This window comes from Euprymna scolopes, chromosome 9 (genome assembly GCF_053919585.1).
Source record: "Euprymna scolopes isolate OS-2025 chromosome 9, ASM5391958v1, whole genome shotgun sequence".
NCBI classification, from domain to species: domain Eukaryota; kingdom Metazoa; phylum Mollusca; class Cephalopoda; order Sepiida; family Sepiolidae; genus Euprymna; species Euprymna scolopes.
This window is the reverse complement of record NC_136490.1, coordinates 70,833,765-70,854,520: the sequence shown is the minus strand read 5'-3', so window position 1 is coordinate 70,854,520 and position 20,756 is coordinate 70,833,765. Positions and strand designations below refer to the sequence as shown.

The window sequence follows — 20,756 nt, the reverse complement described above, 5'->3', positions numbered from 1 at the left end:
TACAGATTGAACTGTATAGATATATGAGGACTCATTAGCAATGGAGATATGATATATATATATATATATATATATATATATATATATATATAGTAGAACCCGGCGATACAGCATTAAAAATTAGTAAAAAAATACAATACAGTATATAATACACATGTATATAATCAAATAACATTATAAATAACACCATAAGATGGGGCAAATACCGTAACTAGGGTCAGGAAAAAACATCGTATTCCACATCGTGACTTAAAAAAAAACTATCCCAGGGTCACCGTATCCCGGGGTTATACTATATATATGTATAGTCAGCTTCTATCAGGGATAATATATAGCACTTCATAATAGAATGGAACATTCTAAGCGGCAGATAGTGGAGTTCGCTTTCAGTTTGAAGCACTTGCTTGTTTAGCCAGCCCAAACAGCAGTGATACAAGAACAAATTTCTTTAAAATAACGCAAGTTTTTCTCTTCTTATCAACATTGCTGTTCGTCATCTTTAAGTTTTCCTTGGCACAACCTTTAAGCAATGCTGCCCTATGAATGAGTGTAATTTGGTACTTGTTCAACCCTTGATTCATAAAAGTATTTTGGATAGTGCAAGCCCTTTTCATTGTCTCATGATGCATTAGAAGACCAACAATACAATATGTGTATGTAAATAAAAAATTTTAATTTCAAATTATTTTTATTTAATTTTATTTTAATGTAACCTTTTAATAACTTTTATTAATTTACTGTTATTTATTGATTTAGTGTTAATTTAAAATAGTTTTGTTTTTATTTATTTTCTAACTAGATAATAACTTAATACTTTTGTACATGCCTTCTTGTAGGATATATATGCTCCTATAAGTAGCAAATGAATGCATACTTATACTAGTACATATGCATGTGTATGCTGAGTCCAATTTTTTTACAGGTTGAGATGATATTTCCTCATTTTATCATAAGTATATGTTCGATTGTAATAGTTTGTAACAATAAAGTTCTTTCCAATTGAAAACAACATGAAAATAACAAAATTAAGATTTCAAATTTAATCGCATAACATTTATGACATACGAAGGCCAAATGCAGCCGAAAATTTTGATTTTTTTTCCCCATTTAAAATTTTTATAGTCAGTTTATTAAAAAATATTGAAAATATTTTTATCAACTAATTCTTATAGATCTATATGTGTTTCTGAAAATAATCGACACTGTTATTTAAACAGTCTCTTTTCAACATATTCAAAATGGTACAGCAGCTGTTTGATCTTCAGAATTTACTATTTAGGTCTAGATTTGATTTAGAAACACCGTTTTCAAGAGTGTATGTGTTGTTTTCCTTATGGCTATTTGTTGTGTCAACTTGATTTATGAAATTATAATGTTACACTTTTGGCGTTATATACCAATGACATCATTTGTCATGTCGGTTTGTTGCTATGCACAAAAACATCAGAAAGACTCTTCTCGAGCTCAGAAAGAGAACAATTTATTATTGAGCTGCCATTTTTTTTTTATTTTACAATAAGACAGCTCTTTCTATTTTTAGTCTACTTAGGCAATTATTTTGATAAATAATTTGTATATTATCTACGTGGAGTTGGCAGTTATTAGATGGGACATTAAGGGGTTGTTTGATGTGTCAGAGAATAACACTCGCGGAAGATAGATCACATGTCACTCTTAAGGAAAGAATATATATATATATATATATATATATAGTCTACACACGCACACACATATACATAACAAGTATATATATATATATATATATATATATATATATATACAGAGAGAGAGAGAGAGAGAGAGAGAGAGAGAGAGAGAGAGAGAGAGAGAGAGAGGCAGACAGACAGACAGACAAGCCGACAGACGCAGCGATAGAGAAATAGCGAAAGAGACAGAGAGAAGCAAAGAATAAAAAAATTGTTAAAGGAAATATATAGAAAGAAGTAGCGCAGGAGAGACTCCAGACAGAAATGTGGCGGAGGGATGAGAGAAAAGGCCAAAAGAAGCTAAAAATAATACCGATAGTCAAAAAGAAGAAAGAAAGGAAGGAGGAAGAAGAAGAAATATCAGGAAAACTTAAATTAAAATGATAAACAAAATGGGATAGTAAAAAGAACACAAACGTGTTAATTTGAATTAATAGAAAACAAACTTGGAAAATTATGAGGAACTGAAATGAGAAAGAGAACGCATCAGAAAAAATAGGAGAGAGCGAGAGAGATAGAGAGCTAGGTCGGAATGATCGAAAGAGGGAGAGAGAGAGAAAGGCAAGAAAAAAATTATAAGTAAGATAAATAGGAAAAGAGAAAATAACAAGTTCAAGGAAAGACCAGAAAGATAGACAAAATGGAAAAGAAGAAATGTAAAGAAAGAAAGGCGAGAAGGAGAGGAGGAGGAAGAGAGAGAGAGAGAAGAATACTGTAAAAAAAAGAGTAGAGTGATTGACTGAAAAAAGGAAAATACAAAAAAAACAGCAAAAAGAAAAAGAATATATATATGTGTGTGTGTGTGTGTGTGTGTGTGTGTGTGTGTGTGTGTGTGTGTATTTAATGACTGTCTTATTAAGTAACCATCCATCAGATTTGTGATAGTTGTTTTTTAATGTCAGTTATGGTTTGTACAAAACCAGATCAGCCCTACCGTCACAGCAAAATATTTTACTTTTCCAGAGACAAGCCAAAGTGAGATCTCTGGTGTGGCTATGATTGCAGTGTTTCTGCTTTGGTTCTATTTGGTTCGTTTGTTTTACGGCGTATCAACCCTTTTACTTATTTAGTACCAAAATAATACATTTATTATAAAAGATTTGTTAGACATGATTCATCAAATACCAATTGTTTTTTTTTTCTATCAAAATTTATAGTTTCATATTTTCTCCAAGAAAACATACTTCTGTATCCATTTTTTTAAATCTTGCAATTATAAGTTGTAATTTTTTCATACTCTCTCTCTCTGTCTGTCTGTCTGTCTGTCTGTCTGTCTCTCTCTCTCTCTCTGTCTCTCTCTCTCTCTCTCTCTCTCTCTCTCTATATATATATATATATATATATATATATATATATATATATATATATATATATATATATATATATGTATGTGTGTGTGTGTGTGTTCATGTTTTTATTTGAATTACCGAATTAGGAAATATCCTAATTCGGTAATTCAAATAATTTTTTCTTCTTACCAATGCTTTCGTTTGGTTGGCTTGAATGCTCAATGATGAAAGAATCATGCCATCAAAACACATTTTTCTGTTTCGTTTAATTTTTTCCTTTTCCCCCTTCCAAACATATAGTTTCATATTTTATATATGACAGACAGACAGACAAACAGACAGACAGACAAATGTGGATTACGCGCATTGATGCAAAATTTGGATATAACATTCTATTGTTGTCAATTTCAAATCTGAAAACCTAATATATTATTTTCATGAGATAGTGCAAACCGCCTTTGGTTTAATTCAACTACATATTTTATTAAAGACCGCTAAGCTAACACAAGATTATTATTACTGCTTAGTCTTATGAACAAAACTACTCGATTTCCATGTTCTTTATAATACATTATATTAGCCGGAATGCATTGTTTCCTTCTGTATTAATCTAAATAGAATTTGTTATCTTATGTGGATTAATTTTATCCGAAACATATAACTTTAATGAACGACGTACACTCGCTCGCTGATTAAAAATATAATTCTAATAAACCATCCCTTTCTTTAAATTTATACTTGTGATGCATATATATGTATGTATAAAATTAGCACAAAAAATATAAAATATAAAAATGTTTTCGCTTTCTTTTTTTTTTTTATATGGGGGTCACCACTTATCAAGGCGTGAAGGCCACTCAGGGATAAGGGTTAATGTATGTACAGTAATCAATGAGATAGTATTGTAGTAATCGTTAGTATTGGGGGTTTTGATAGAGTGTCTTAAGGGGGCGGTTTGTCAGGAGTTTGTTTATGTTGGACTTGAAGACGTCCCAGTTGTAGTCAGGTGGGACACAGGCAAGTGGCAGAGAGTTCCACTGGCGTGCAGTTCTATGAAAGAAGCTTTGCTCATGGAATCTACGTTGGATTTAGGCACAGATAAAGAGTGGGGGAAATTATTGACAGTTGTTTCAGCCAGATGGATGTTTCTCGTGAAAGATTGGCGAGGGGGGACGAGGGATTGGAGTTCAGACGAGCACCTGCCATGAAAATAATGATAAAATAAAGACAGGCTCGCAATGTCTCTTCTGTGGGAGAGAGGTTGCAGGGAAGAGAAAAGGGCATCCCCCACTAAACCACGAAGACTATTTTGTACTCTGTCAAGGCAGGATAGGCTGTTTTTAGCAGCTCCTGCCCAGATATGGCAGCAGTACTCCATCCTTGGACGTACTTGGCTTTTATACAGATAGAGAATTGTATCAGTAGTGAGATATCTTCTGGAGCGGTAGAAGGATCCCACCATTTTCCCAGCGTCCCTGGCAACAGATTTGATGTACATGTTCCATTTCAGATCAGGAGTAAAGGTCAAACCCAGAAGCTTGTCAAAACATGGAACCTCCCCAAGATGAGAGCCATCCATTTCAATTGATGCCAGATGCTATTTCTTATTCACCTTTTAATATCTTTTAAAAATCTTTTTTTCTAAAATAACAAAATTATCAGCACGTGTATAAAAATCATATCAAGAAGATTTAGTTCAAGAAAGATCAAGAAGATGCCCATCGAAGAAATGGGCAAATCAGATAATAGTTGAGGTGGGCATGCCAGCCCAAGACAAGCCCAAGACTCTCCTAAATGGTGGGATTTTGTTGTCAAGCATATGGCTAAGCTCTCTTGAATATGCAAAAAAAAAAGTCAAGTCCGTGTGTAGTTACTAGACGATATAAATATTTTATAATGCATTCATTACGGATGTTTAAAAGACATTTGAAACTTCTACATTATGTACATTCGCGATACTGCTAATAGTTAGGAATGTTATCAATCCGAATTCTGTCTGTTACGCGCATGTGGATTACTTTTATCGTAAAAAGTAATTTTTAATAATAACATGAAATTTTACATTGATTAAAAAAAACTTCAACGCAGTAGCCCAAAAGTGCTTTTTAAATGAAAGCTATTTTGCAAGTTAAATGTGGTGAGTGTTAATAAAAATTTTAAAAAATGACAAAAACTAAATCAATATGCCAACGCCATCTTCGTCAATCGTAAAGCATATAAAGTTTTAACTTTTTCTGATGTTGACCTTGTTAATTCAATTGGTAGCGTATTAGACTGAAGAACTAAATATCTTTGGCTCTATTCCTAATTATTGCATTTAAAAATGCAATTGCATAAGATATAATGAATCTCAAATATTACAAATGTGGTAGTGTATAGTAAATGTATTTTCTTTCTTAACTTATTTACAAAAATTACTTTCGATATGCATTCAATAAGTGGTACTCCTTACCTACTCTTAGAGCAACGAGAATCGACACAGTTACTAGTCTTTCTCTACATAGAAACCATTCAGTGTTACACGTTAATGTAACTCTGGAGATCGTTTGTGAAGAACACACCAGGTTAGTCTCCCAACCACAATGTGATTCCGGAAATCAAGATTGCGTCATTTAATAAAAAACTTTTCTTTCAAAAACAACTTTATAACTAGAAAGAAGTGAAAGTCAAATGGTATAAGGTCAGGAGAGTAGGGTGATGGGAAGGATTTTATAGCCAACACGATCATGCTTATGATCTAATGACATTTTGGACTAGAGTATTGTCTTGAAAAAGGAGCATAACTTTGTCTCCCCCCCCCTTTCTCTTGATTTTGATAACTTTTCAATGAAGCATAATAAGTTTCAATAATTGTGGTGCCATTTGCCAGGGAATCACTCATCACTACTCTGTCCTGGTCCAAGAAGACTGTAGTCATGACTTTAATCATGGAGAGCTGCACCCTTGGTGAATCTAAGTGCTTCCATTGCATTGACTGGGTTTGGTCTCTGGATCATAGTGATAGACCCAAGTTTCATGCTGTGTAATTAGGCCTTTGAAAACCTTTGACTCGTTCTTGGCAAATCTCCAAAATCAGTCTCGAGCACTTTCATTTTATCAAAAGTCTCCAGTGTGTGTTCATTCAAATACAAAAATCAGACCACTGTGTAACATGCAACAGGCTCTATTTCACATCTGATTCGCATCAAACACTTGTAAATTAAAAATCGAAACTTGTTCAGAGCTGTAATTTGCTACATAACCCATAGAGATATAAATCATTGCAGATACAAAATTTCAGCTAGATCGAACAAATTGAAGTGGGCCAAGGGCATTATTTATTGAACGCCCCTCGTAATTATGAATCCCTTCAATACGCACACTGAATAATTCAGAACCAAGGCAACTGTTTTAGTGCACATATATAGCGATGAATTCACCTGACTTATACATTACTTCATTTGACTTATTTATTCAGTAATTTTTATCTTTGCTTGATACTTGACTAAAAGATTAATTTATTTTATAATTATTGGAAATTTGAAATCAGTTTGGAAACATTTTAATTATACTGCCACCAATCATATAATAAGGAAAATTTAAATTAAATATTCACACACACACACACCACACACACACACACACATATATATATATATATATATATATATATATATATATATATATATATATATGTGAATATTTCATTTAAATTTTGATGGCTTGTGTTGCTGGGTTCGAATCTACCGACTGGTGTTAATTGTGACAACCTGCACTGAAGATTCCCGAAAGGATGAAACACTAGTGTCTGTAGGTATTTAATTATTATAGTAAATAATTATGTCAGCATCTTTAAGAAACTTGTTTCTTACTGTTGAGCACTTTCAGTTCAATTAAGTCGGTCAATTTAGGTCTTATGCATATAATGATTAGATCACTCTGACTGAAGTAAAAAAAAAAAAAACATTTAAAAATAAAATGTTTTAATTCACGCGGTTAATGTTAGCCGAATGGATACGGTTTTGGCTAATCAAGCCAGAGATAACTTGTGTTGCCCGGTTCGAATCTATCGACTGGTGTTAATCGTTACACCCTGCACTGAAGATTCCCGAAAGGACTAGTGTCTGTAGGTATTTAATTATTATAGTAAATAATTTACTATATATATATATATATATATATATATATATATATATATATATATATATATACACAGCAAAACCCCGGGATACGGTGGGCCTAGGATACTTTTTTTATCAGTTTACCATGTTTTTCGGCCCATGGTTACTGTATTTGCCCGCCTAATGATGTTATTTATAATGTTATTTGATTATATACACTGTCCTCTATTTTGTTTCTTATTTTTAATACCGTATCTTGGAGTTCTACTGTATATATATATATATATATATATATATATATATATATATATATATATATATATATATATATATATATATATACATGTGTGTGGTATCTAAAAGAAACAAAATAGTAAAATATACTAACATTTATATATTTTCTTTAATGGGTAATAAGCTGACACAACATTCAGTCAATATGACCTTCCTCAGCTTTATAATCGCCACCTAACATGTTTCAATTTTTAATTAACCGAAACATTTGCTATATGATTCATCAAGGAACATTTATGTGGATAATAATTAAAAAATATTTATTATTAAATAATTATCTATACCTCTCTTTCAGATGGGCCCTTTAAGAAAAATAGAATAAGCTGCCTAATCTAAGCTAAAATGTTAGTTCCTGTCGACATGATTTGTTAAACACTGAAAAAACGGCTTACTTTGTTGTCTGCTAAAATTATATAAATTGGGTCTATTCTTACTGCGTAGCTGTTGAAGTGAACCTCATCGGCTATGGCTTTCGAATTGAAGTTAACTCAGTATTCTGCAAATATTAAATGTATGTGGATAATAATTAAATATGTTGTATTACATAATTATACATACATACATACATACATACATACATATATATATATACCTTGTGATTTGGCTTTCAAGCGCACTTGAAGTACATTTTGCATACAGCCTGGCGACGAGAAGAGATATAGTCAATACCACGACGAAGGCAGGTGATAAAAAACAAAAACAGTAGGTGTTTATAACATAAGAAATTAAATCACGTGTTTGGAGTTAAAACTAAGTTTTCGGGCAGTTTTGTGTCTGGGAGGCCAAGAGAGCAAACGTGTGCCTACCATGTAGAAACTTAAGAGAAATTTTCTTTCGACCAACCTGCCCGTTCGTTGATAAAATTTTAAATTAATTTAGCTTATATTTTAAAGGAAGATAATTAACAGTCTCTCCCTTTTTATGAACGAATTTTCAACAAGTTTCCTGTATTTCATGCGGGAAGACTATTTGTCTCGAGAAATAGAGATCAAGCCACTGGGCGATCCAACAAACAAATCAGCGGATACGTACAGATGAGAAGTGGCGTTCTAATAATGAAGACCAAACCGTATGTAGTAAAAACTTTACGAATTGATTTGTATTTTTGACTGCTCACTGGCGACAACGAACATGTGCAGCAAGTATGCGTTTATTGAACGCAGAATCAGTACATATGTGTGAAGGACTATATGCATCTGTCTGCTACTATATGTCCTCACGTTTTTCTTCTGCATTGAACATTTCTCTCATTTCTGATGAAAATGGTACACCTTTCTCTCTCTCTTTCTTTTTCACTCTATTCAAGGTATATAAGAAAAACCGATGCTATAATATATGCGTTTAATAATGATTTAAATTTTCCATGAATATGCCAAACCGAAATATCTTTTGGAATTGATCTAATTAAAAACCGAGCTGATCACAGCATATCAAGTCGAATATCTTTATATTTTATCATCCAAGAACATTTTATGCCAGTTTTGAATTATCCAAAATCCAGCCTACAATTCTGAATAATATATAATGTTCTTCTCCTTTTATTAAAGAACACACAATCTGATAACTTTGAATATTCAGGACTGTATTTTTCTCTTGAAATTCATATAGAAATATTTCTTTAATATGTTACATGATACAAGAAGGTATGACATAATACTTGGCAGATATTTCAAATATCTTCAGTAAAAAACATAAATGGCTTACAAAGTTGAAACACACACGGACTTATATATACACATTTGTATATATATATATATATATATATATATATATATATATATATATATATATATATGTATATATATATATATATATATGTATATATGTATATATATATATATATATATATATATATATATAATCAGCTTCATTATTATATTTCATTAGAATTTTAGATTATATTCTGATCATTAGAACATAGAATAATTCTTATTATTTTTGAACTGGTTAATCTGAAAAATTGCTTTTGATATAATTAGAAAAAAAATATGTAAAATAACATCTAACTTTTGCTAGAAGCAGAGCTGGTCACATTCCAATATTCTTTCTCTTAATTAGATTCACTGCTTTGTCTAGTAAAGCAGAAAACGTAAAAGATGAAAAAAAAAGTAAAGGTAGTTGTTTTGCTGAGTTAAAAATCGGCTGAATATCTCATTTATTTGAGCAGGACTTTAGGCAACTGAAATTAATTATTCACTGAGATTTCCTCATCATTCTAATTATAAGGGATTTCTTTTTGCATTTAAAAAGTTTCACAACTCAAACTAAACTATTCATGCACACTTGTTCAAGCATTTTATATTATTTTCACAATCACATGAGCATTTTCATCAAAGGGAATGACAAGAGAGAATTTTAAAGCATGCCTTCCCCCCTCAAAGGAAGTGAAATTCCTTCAACGATATTTCGGATACAATTTGGATTCATTAAGATGCCTCAAGTGAACCAACAAACAAGATTTTTGACAAAGTGCTTTGTTTTATAGATTTCATATGTTTTCTAATAAAAAAGAAGATTATTTATTTGTCAAAAGTCAAAAGGCAAGATAAAGAAAACTCGCTGTTTTAGAGGAGACACACACACACACACACACACACACACACACACACACACACACACACACACACACACACACATATATATACATATATATATATATAGCAAATTATAGTGATTCAATGAAATTAAAAAACCTTTATTCAAATCGAGGATTTTTTTTATTATTCCATGTAAGACAAAGAATACTTTCGAAATTTTATCTCCTTATCCTATAGGGTTTCGATGCCTACCATCTCTTTAGAGGAGAAATATTAGCAAATAGATATAACGGTATTCACCCTATTTGCTAGTCAGCTAGACATGGAAAATCATAATACAAAATTGATTAAATAGAAATCACATAGCGGGGAAAATTGAAGAAAAGGATATAAAGGTTTAGTTCCAAATTGCGTGGTAATATATATACATATATATATATATATATGTATATATATATATATATATATATATATATAGAGAGAGAGAGAGAGAGAGAGAGAGACAGACAGACAGACAGACAGAGACAGATATCGTGCAAATGACAGATTAATTTTTTTTAAGTTTTAAATAAAATTAATGAAGAAAGAAGTAACAAACAATTAAATAGCAATGTCCTGTAATCACTTTGAGGAGTATAATCTCTCAGTAGATATATAAACTTTATAAACTAAACCAGTAACAACACTAAACACCCTCTCGGGGTCGCAGAAATACCTGGATTAGGATCCAGGCACGGGGCAAACCCTCTTGGTACTGATGGACCCGTAGATCTTCCCAGGTCATCTGTCGAAGAGAAGGAAAACTCTGAAGCTAAACCTAAGGGGAGGAAGGCCTATCCAGTCTTGGATGGCAACCTTCCTAGAGCTGGTGACTCAAACAAATTACTGGTCTGCAAACCTAAACTGCTTAAGGAGTAGATAGACACTGTCTATCGCCCGGCTTCCATACTCCTTCTTTGTTTATTAGCCAGGCGTAGAGGTCGAACCACTGGGAGTCAACAGAAACACTCATTGGTCGATCTTGTTTCCTGACTAGGGCAATGAACGCCGTTTTTGCCCTCTCCCGACACATCCCAACCCTTAAACTGGGCACTTAGGAGTGCTTGACTACCGTAATGCCAGTGCAAGCACAACAAAAATGCAATGTGCCTTGTTTGGGGTGAAAATGTAAAAAAAAAATTAGAAAAATTGAAAAAGTAAAAAGGTATCATTAAGCAGAATTATTATTGTGTTTCATGCTTGCTTAAATGAAATAATGCTGTCTAAATACACACGTAATATATATATATATGTATGTATATATATATATATATATATATAAACGTGTGTATAAGTATATGTATGTATTTATTCTTTTATGCACATACACCATTTTAAGTTGATAAAATATATTTAGTATATATATATATTCAGTAGTTGCTTCAACAGTGCACAATACATAAGTACACATTAGTAATATTATGAAAATGAACAGAAGCTTACTTGTCATGTGTATATTTTCATACAATATATATATATATATATATATATATATATATATATATATATATATATATATATATATATATATATATATATATATATATATATATATATATACAAGTTAGAAAAGCGTTTCATCCAAGGCATGAAAATTGTTAAACAAAATGTTTTTACTACAGGCTTTAAAAATAATTGTACAAATTTAATTTGAAATTTATTTATCTTCAAACTGCACTTTTATAAATTTTACAAAGTAAGGTATAAAAATTTAATTTAAATTGAATCAAAAAACTACCTTGGATTTATTTTATGTAATGTACATTCTGTTGCACTTTAAAAAATATAATTGAAAATTTTATATCTATATCATTAATTGCTAGATGAAAGATAATGTTTTCAAATTGCAACAAAATGTACATTACATAAAATAAATCCAAGGTAATTTTTTGATTCAATTTAAATCAAATTTTCATACCTTACTTTGTAAAATTTACAAAAGTGCACTTTGAAGATAAATAAATTTCAAATTAAATCTTGTACCTTTATTTTTAAAGCCTATAATAAAAACATTTTGTTTAACAATTTTCATGCCTTGGATGATATGCTTTTCTAATTTGTATCTTATCTTTTTAAGATTATATTTTAAAACTCTCCTTCTCTCTATTTCAGTTTGTATTTCTCCTCACACCACAAATCATTTTTGCAACCCCCTCTTTGTATTATTACAGGTCTGAATATTCTCTCTGTTTCAGTTAGTATTTCTCCTCACACCACAACTCATTTTATGTAACTTCCTCTTTGTAATACAGGTCTGAACAATGAGAAAATCTGATTTTTTTTTTAACAAAAACTTTAAAATAATTTTTTAGATAGAATTTTTTAAAACTTCTTTCAGAATAGAAAATCTTTAAAATTTAATAAGGAATATATTTCATATAGGTTTCATTAACAAATATTCAGTACATAACGAGAAAAATAGAGATGAAAATTTCCAAAGGAATGTATAACTGGTTACGGTCAATAGTAGTTCTCGCCAGTGAGAGTCTTTGTTATTTTTATTCTATTATTATTATTTAAAACATTTTTGTGTCCTGCTCTTTTGCGCGAGGACTAATATATATATATATATATATATATATATATATACATACATACATACATACATACAGGAACGTCCAAAACTAAGGGACACAATTTTAAAACCTAATATTTGTTAGAAATAACAACTGTGAAAAGCTGAAATTTTTACAACTGGTAGTCGTTATCATCCATAATAACAAATAAAATTTGAATCATTTGCAAAGGACAGAAAAAGAGTTATAACAATTATTTATTTATTTTCAAAATAGGAACGTCCAAAATTAAGGGACAAAATTGAGAAAAACAATGTAAACAGTATGCTATATTCAAATTTCTTGATTTCCTCTAAAGGATAAGTCTTACTTAGTCATTTGTAGATGTTGCATCTGTCGGCACCATAGCGAAACGCCAAAAACTTGATTACTCTTTGAGACAAGCTATTGTGAAGCTACACAAGGAAAAGCACACCATTAAAGAGATTTCAGAGAAAGTGAAACGTTCCAAGTGTGTTGTAGGCAGGGTTGTTAAATCCTACAATGATATTGGTAAAATAGTTAGTGCTTTTAAAACCGGCAGACCCCACAAAAGTTCGGCAACAGAAGATCAAATAATGCAGCGTATGTCATTAAACGACTGTTTTTAGTCTTGCACAGAAATTAAAAGGGTTATGAATAGTATCTCATGTGTTAATATGTCAAGACAGACTGCTTCTAGACGACTGCAAGAAATAGGGCTCTTTAATCAAACCTCAGGGAAGAAACCACTTGTTAGTTCAAAGAATAATAAGAAGAGATTAGAGTTTGCCAACACGTATGTAATTTGGACACATGAAAATTGGGTAAAAGTATTTTTCAGTGATGAAAGCAAGTTTAATTTATTTGGAAATGATGGAAACAAACAATGTAAAGAGACGTATTGGTGAAAGATTAAGTGCAAAGTGTACTAAGAAAACTGTCAGATTTTGGGGCGGAAGCATCATGGTACTTGCAATGTTTTCTAGCCAAGGTACAAACTCGTGTAAACGCGCAGATCTATATTCAGGTTTCGATAGGGCTACCTTTATGCAAGATAATGTTCCATGTAACAAGGCAAAGGTGGTAATGAGTTACCATAGCGAGCAAGATTTCGAAATTATTGATTGGCCACCGCAAAGTTCTGACTTAAATCCAATAGAAAATCTTTGGAAGACCTTAGGGGTGACACTTATGGAAAGAAATCCCACTAACACGGAGGATTTATGGGTGAAGCTTCAAGAAGAATGGTCTAAAATTAGTATCGAGGATTGTAAAGAACTGATTTGTTCTTGTAGTCGAAGATGTGCAGCTGTCACTGAGAGCAAGAGCCCATTTATTAAATATTGATAGTACATTATTTTATTGTTTTTGGCTGTTTACATTGTTTTTCTGAATTTTGTCCCTTAATTTTGGACGTTCCTATTTTGAAAATAAATAAATAATTATTATAATTCTTTTTCTATCCTTTGCAAATGATTCAAATTTTAGTATGTTATTATGGATGATAACAACTATCAGCTGTCAAAATTTCAGCTTTTCACAATTGTTATTTCTAACAAATATTAGGTTTCAAAATTGTGTCGTTTAGTTTTGGACGCTACTGTATATGTATAAAGGGGCTGTAGTTTTTTTTTTTTTATAAGTATGGCTTCTAGTACTTTAAGTCGTCGTGTGCATCTGTTAAGGTATCACATGTTTGTATTGCTGGTTAAGATATTTCTAATGCCGGACTTTTGGGCGCCATTTTATACAGCATGCTAGCTGAAATAAAAAAAAAGGCCGCTCGGCAAATGGAAAAGATATCCAGAAAAATCAGAAAAAAATAACTCTGTTATGTTCAATCAGACGTGCTTTAGTATATATATATACACTAACAAAAGTAGGTGGCATTGATAGGATTAAAAATGAGACTTAAAAATGGACTCTGATTTATGAAAGTATGAAAGGGGATGTGGGTGTAAACAGATAGCTTCAAAGCAAAGCAATCCCCTCAAACGAACATGAGGAGGAACTAGTGGGAATTTTTATTGACACAAACGTATGAACACTAATTAGTGTTCCCCATTATAAGTGATCCTCATGGGGCCCTTCCTCTGTTGGTGTGAATGAGCAATATAATCCTTAAGAATCTCTCTCTTTTCATGGCAAGTTCCCTTAACACATGGCACGTTTGGTAGCTCTATATCAAACAATGTGAACCTACATAGTGACACCCCTGGGGTCCCCACTCTGTTGGTGATGGTGAGCAGTGTAACCTGTCAAAAGCTCTCCTCACTACATGGTGGGTTATCATACCATATTTGGTAACTCTACAAATGTAGATCAAGCAGTGTGAGCATGCACAGCGTTTCTAGTTATAAGTGATCTCTCTTTTGTGTCCCACCTCGTTGGTGGGGGTGAGCGATGTAACCTGTCAAAACCTTCCCCTACCATGGTGGGTTATCCTGCAAAATTTGGTAGCGCTACATGAAACAATGTGAGTGTACATATGGTTTTCCCCTTGGTGCCCTATCCCCATTGGTGCGGGGTGACTCTATCATACCCATTTTTGCTCTTCTATCATTGTATGTGGTCAGTTTAGTATTATAGTAAACCATATACGAGCCTATTTGTGCACAGGCAGACACACACATAGACGTTAATCTTTATATATCGTATATAGATATATATATATAATGTGCGTGTATGAGAAAGATAAAAACATATGAGTAAAATATGAATAAAAAATAAATCTGAATGAGAAAACTAGGCAGAGTTAACAGAATATTGAGAGGGAAAATTCGGAAAGGCATAAAATTTAATATAATTTTTAAAAGGAGAGAAAGAGGATAGGAATGGAGAGGAGAAAAATGAGAGAGAAATGAATAAAGAAAATGTTTTGTAAAATAAATGAGAGTAGATAGCTATAGTGAGAAAAAGGGAGAGGTGGGGTAGGAAAAGGGATGAGGAATAACGGATAGGAAAGGGCAAAACTGTAAAGAGCAAAACAAAAAGGAAACGTTCGAAAAGAAAATAAGTAAAATTAAAGAAATTCCAAAGAAAAGAGAGAAGGGATTAAAAAATCCTGATTCCAATGAGAGAAGAATTTTTCAAGTGATTGCCTTGTACGAAACTAAAAAATAAAGAAAAAGAAACATTGAAAACATATTTTTGTGACTTTGATGTCTCTTCATATAAAGACAGACAAAATAAGTGATTTTTATTTCATTTTACATCATTTCATTCGTCCTAGACCCTGAAAGGGATGTTCTTTAATCGGCAAAAAATAGATTGGATTAAAGACTCACTCACCAACCAAATGTCAGCCGAGATTTTCATGTATGTTTACCAGCGGTAAATATTCTATTGCATGAGCTGTCCATGATGAATGTCAGCAAAAGGCAATCCTGGCATTGCTCTCTATTGAAATGGTATGGGGTAAATAAGCGCCGCTCATTCTCACTCTTAGAACGTCAAGATTTCCAGACAATATCACAAATTACTTGAAAATTTTCAGACAATTGCACAAATTACGAGGAATTCATAAAATGATACAAATATCAGAAGTGAATACTCCTCACATCCATTTACCTTGGAAGCATCCTGGAAATTACTTGAGATTTTGTCCAAAATCATTTGGTGAATTAATAAAAGAAAAATGAATAAAAAATATTTCTAAGGACGCAAGCATTAAAAAAAATGAATGATGTATTATTGGATAGAGACTTAATTTCTTTATTTGCATTATCAGAAATAAGAGTGATATCTGTTTCATGAAAGTTTAATCTTTTAGGTAACTGTTCAAGTAGTGTTTTTTGTTTGTTTGATAAAATGCATAAGTTTGTTAACTAATTGGAAAGTAATTAGCTATGTTACATACTTGTACCAGACTAGGTTTGTCCAAATGTTGGCTATTTAAAAAGTTAAATTGTTACACAACACATCAAGAGACAACAAATCATGTAAGGTATATGAAACATGGCTTCTCAATGAAAGCAACGACTGTAGGTTTAGAATGGCAAATGACAAATTGAGATTACTACTTTTGTATTATTAACAAATCAGTCTATCCAGTCTATCTATGATATCAACTTTTTTATTGTCTTCTTTGCTCAGCCTTAAGTTGAAGATGTCTGATGACTAAGCCTTTTCTTTTTTTTACAAAGGAGTCACCATTTATCAAGGCCTTGAGGATCAGAGTTAATGAGTGTATGGTGGTCATTAGGATAACAGCATAGTAATCGTAAGTAGAGGAACTTTGGTATAATTTCATTATTTAAGGTTACAAAGTCAGTTTTGAACTCTGTCAAGGCAGGATAGGGTGCTCTGAGCAGCTCCCACCCAAATGTGGCAATAATATTCCAACCTAGAACGTTATTGACTTTACTTCATTTATTTATTTTTTTTATAAAGGTGTCACCACTTTTAAGGCCTGGAGGTCACTCAAGGATAAGGATTAATGAGTGTACGGTAGTGAGGGAAAACGGCTCTAACCCTATGTGTGTTTAACCGGCTTCCTCCAAAGGAGGAAGTTCCATGAAAGTATGAAATTCGCAAGCGATCCTCAGTCACATGAATATACCTATTAGGGGAGATGACATTAGGGTTTTGCAACTCTTGCAGGGAAGTGTCGACTTTCTCCTACATACAATGTCTGAAATTCCCAAACTGGTCACTCATCTGGTACTGCGTAACTTTGGTGATCTAAGAAGAACCGGTGTGTCAACATGATTATGCCGTACAACTGTATGGTAGTCAATGGAACAATATTATAATACTAGCGGGGGTACCCGGCGTTGCCCGAGTGTTTGTTTCCGGGACGGGGGGGGGGGAGTTTTAAAAAATGTTATGGTAGGTAAGTAGGAAGGATCAAACCCGGAGTCATGAGTAAAAGTAGGAAAATAAAGTGTGAAAAAAAACAAAAAAAAAAACATCTGCAACGTTAACAGTTCGGCCACCAAGAAAAGTCCATTCCAGTTGTTTAGGAAAAAAAAAAACAAAAAAAAACAACTACGGTAGGTCGGCTCGAACGTGAAAATATAATGTGAATTGTCCAGCATGCTAACCACTACGCCACAGAGCACTGCAGCTTAGTTTAGTGATTTTAAATAACTTCACATGAAAGAACTATGAAGCCAAACCGGTGTTCTCTTCTCAACTGTTCCTTGTGAACGATCCCCAAACGGTGTTTAGTGGTGGCAGGGGGAGGAGGAATTTATTAGAAAGAAAATATTTTACCACTTCCATTGATCTTAACCGATTTTGGCCGTGACTTCTCAGCAGAAAAAGTATAGAAATCTAAGATTATCGAGGAATTTGAGAAATAATAAGCCTATAACACACCTCAGATATTGTTCTGCCGTTTGTGCATATTATATTTGCATGAAATATCTTGATTTTTAATCCTATTAAAGTCAAAATCCGACGGGAAAAAATGAGTTCATTTTATTTATATAGAGAAGATTATACAGAAGTCAATGGGACAATTACATAGTAATCGTTAATAGTGGAAATTTAGTAAATTGGATTACTTAAGGGGACAACTCATCAAGAATTTGTTTACGTTGGACTTGAAGACGAACATAGTGTAGTCAGCTGGAAAGCAAGGAAACGGAAGAGAGTTTCAAAGATGTGCAGTTTTAAGAAAGAAGCTTTGTTCGTGGAATCTACATTTTGTTTTAGGCACCGATAAAGGGTGGGGGAAATTATTGATAATGGTTTCAGCTAAACGAGTGTTTTGTGTGAAAATTTGTCAAGGGGGGGGGCATAGATTTGAGCTCAGATGAGCACTAACTATAAAAATAAAGATAGAGTAGAGACAGGCTCGCAACATTTTTGTATGGGAAAGAAGTTGCAGGGAAGAGAAAAGGGCATTCACTAATAGGCTACAAAGTCTATTTTGAACTCTGTCATGGCAGGATAAGCGGTTAACTCCTGCGAAGATGTGGCAACAGTTCTCTATCTTAGGACCGACCTAGCTCTTATACAGGTAAGGAATTGCATCTATGGGAGTGGTAGAACGATCCCACCATATTTCCACCGACCTTGCCAACAGATTTGATATATGTGTTCCATTTCAGATCAAGGGTAAAGGTCAGACGCAGAAGCTTGTTGAAACATGGAGCCTCCCTAAAACGAGAGTCAGTCATTTCAATTGATGCCAGACATGAATCTGAGCATTGATGCTGTAAAGATAGAAGCTTAGTTTTAGATGTATTAAAGAAAACAGGCACCTCTTTCCCCATTGCACCAGATGCTCAACATCAGAAGAGAGAGAATCAGAAAACTTGGTCATTTACGGCATTTGAATGTTACCATAGATGGTAGTGTTATCAGCGTAAATATCTATGAATGATCTTAGGATGTGATTTATGAGATCATTGATGTAGATCAGGAAGAGAGTTAGACCCCGGATGAACCCCTAAGGGACTCCAGCATTAACATTGTGAGCTCTTGATTTCTGCCCATCAACCACTACATTTATAAACATATCAGAGAGAAATGATTTAATAATTGAAAGGACATTTTTAGCTATACTGTAGCTAGAGATCTTGTGAAGCAGACCTAAATGCCATACTCTGTCAAAGACATATGACTAAAGATACACTGATTAAAAGAAAATTAATATTTGCATTAGGATTTGACATTAATCTTTCATTTTTTTAACCTCTGAGCTAGAATCAAAGTCTAGTATCTGTATTTAACGTGAATAAAGTTTTGAGATGCCCGACTTGGTGTGTCTAGTTTTCTTTAGTTAAACTATAGTGGAATCTGCATGGAACTTGGGGAATAATATCACCTTTCCTGACCTTATTCTTAACCATTCCGTTGTACAGCTGTTGTAAGCTTTTTTTTTTTTTTTTACAAAGGCATCACCACATTATCAAGGCCCAGAGGCCACTCAAGGATAAGGGTTAAAGAGTGTACAGTAGAAATTGGTCAATATAGTAATCATTAGTAATGAAAATTTGGTAAATTTAATAACTTATATGGAACGGCTCATCAAGAACTTATTTACTTTAGACTTGAACACAACCATATTGTAGTCAGCCGGAAAGCAGGAAAACGGAAGACAATTCCACAGGCGTGCAGTTCTAAGAAAGAAGCTTCGTTCATGGAATCTACGTTTAGGTTTAGCCACAGATAAAGAGTGGGGGAAATTATTGATAGTGTTTACAGCTAGACGAGTGTTTCTTGTGAAAGTTTGGCGAGGGGGGACCATAGATTGAAGCTCAGTTGAACACTTTCCATGAAAATAACGATACATCAGAGACAAACTCGCAACATCTCTTCTGTGAGATAGAGGTTGCAGAACATCTCCTACGAGGCTACAAAGTCTATTTTGAACTCTATCAAGGCAGGACAAGTCCTTTCTAGCAGCTCCTGCCCAGATGTGGCAACAGTATTCCATCCTTGGACGTACCTGGCTCTTATATAGGTAGAGAATAGCATCAGCAGTGAGATATCTACTGGATCGATGGAAAGATTCCACCATTTTTCCAGCGGCCTTGGCAACAGATTTGATATACGTGTTCCATTTAAGATCAGGAGTAATGGTCAAGCCCAGAAGCTTGTCAAAACTTGAGGCCTCCTGAAGACGAGAGCCATTCATTTCAATTGATGACAAATGTGGATTAGAATGTTGATGATGTAAAGAGAGAAGCTTGGTTTTAGATGCATTAAAAGTAACCAGCCACTTCTTTCCCCATTGTACTACGTGCTCAAGATCAGAGGAGAGAGAATTGGAGAGAACTTGGTCGTTTACTGTCTTAGATGTGGTACCATAAATGGTAGTGTCGTTAGCATAAATGTCTACAAATGATGTAAGGATATGATTTGGAAGATCATTAATGTAGATCAAGAAAAGAGTTGGGCCCAGGATGGATCCCTGAGGGACACCGGCATTAATACTGTGAGCTTCTGATTTTTGCCCCTCAACTACTACTCTTATGAACCTATCAGAAAGAAATGATTTAATAACTGAGAAGACTTTTCCAGCTATACCATAGCTAGCGATCTTATGAAGTAAACCTTTATGCCATACCCTATCAAAGGCTTTAGATATGTCAAGAGCAATTGCCCTAGAAAGATTGCCACCGTTGAGAGATTTGCTAATCCTATGCGATATAACTGTAAGGACATCTGCTGTAGATCTAGCAGAACGGAAACCATATTGAGTGTCACTAAGAAGGTTATTTTTGTTGAGATGTTTGATTACTTCTGTATTTAACACAGATTCTAGCAACTTACTCATGACGCACAGGAGACTTATTGG

The 20,756-nt window shown here is 33.2% G+C and overlaps 1 protein-coding gene across 7 annotated transcripts in view; it reads left to right on the top strand.

Moving 5' to 3' along the window:
- Positions 1 to 20,756, top strand: part of LOC145284706 (uncharacterized) — a 2,222,015-nt gene that overhangs the window by 1,043,640 nt on the left and 1,157,619 nt on the right. For 2 of the 7 annotated variants that reach the window (XM_080133600.1, XM_080133599.1), the window contains one exon: positions 16,648 to 16,724. The exons of the other annotated variants lie outside the window; for them this stretch is intronic. The gene's annotated coding sequence lies outside the window, so the exon portion shown is untranslated. The remainder of the gene's footprint in view (positions 1 to 16,647; positions 16,725 to 20,756) is intronic. 7 annotated transcript variants of the gene reach the window in all.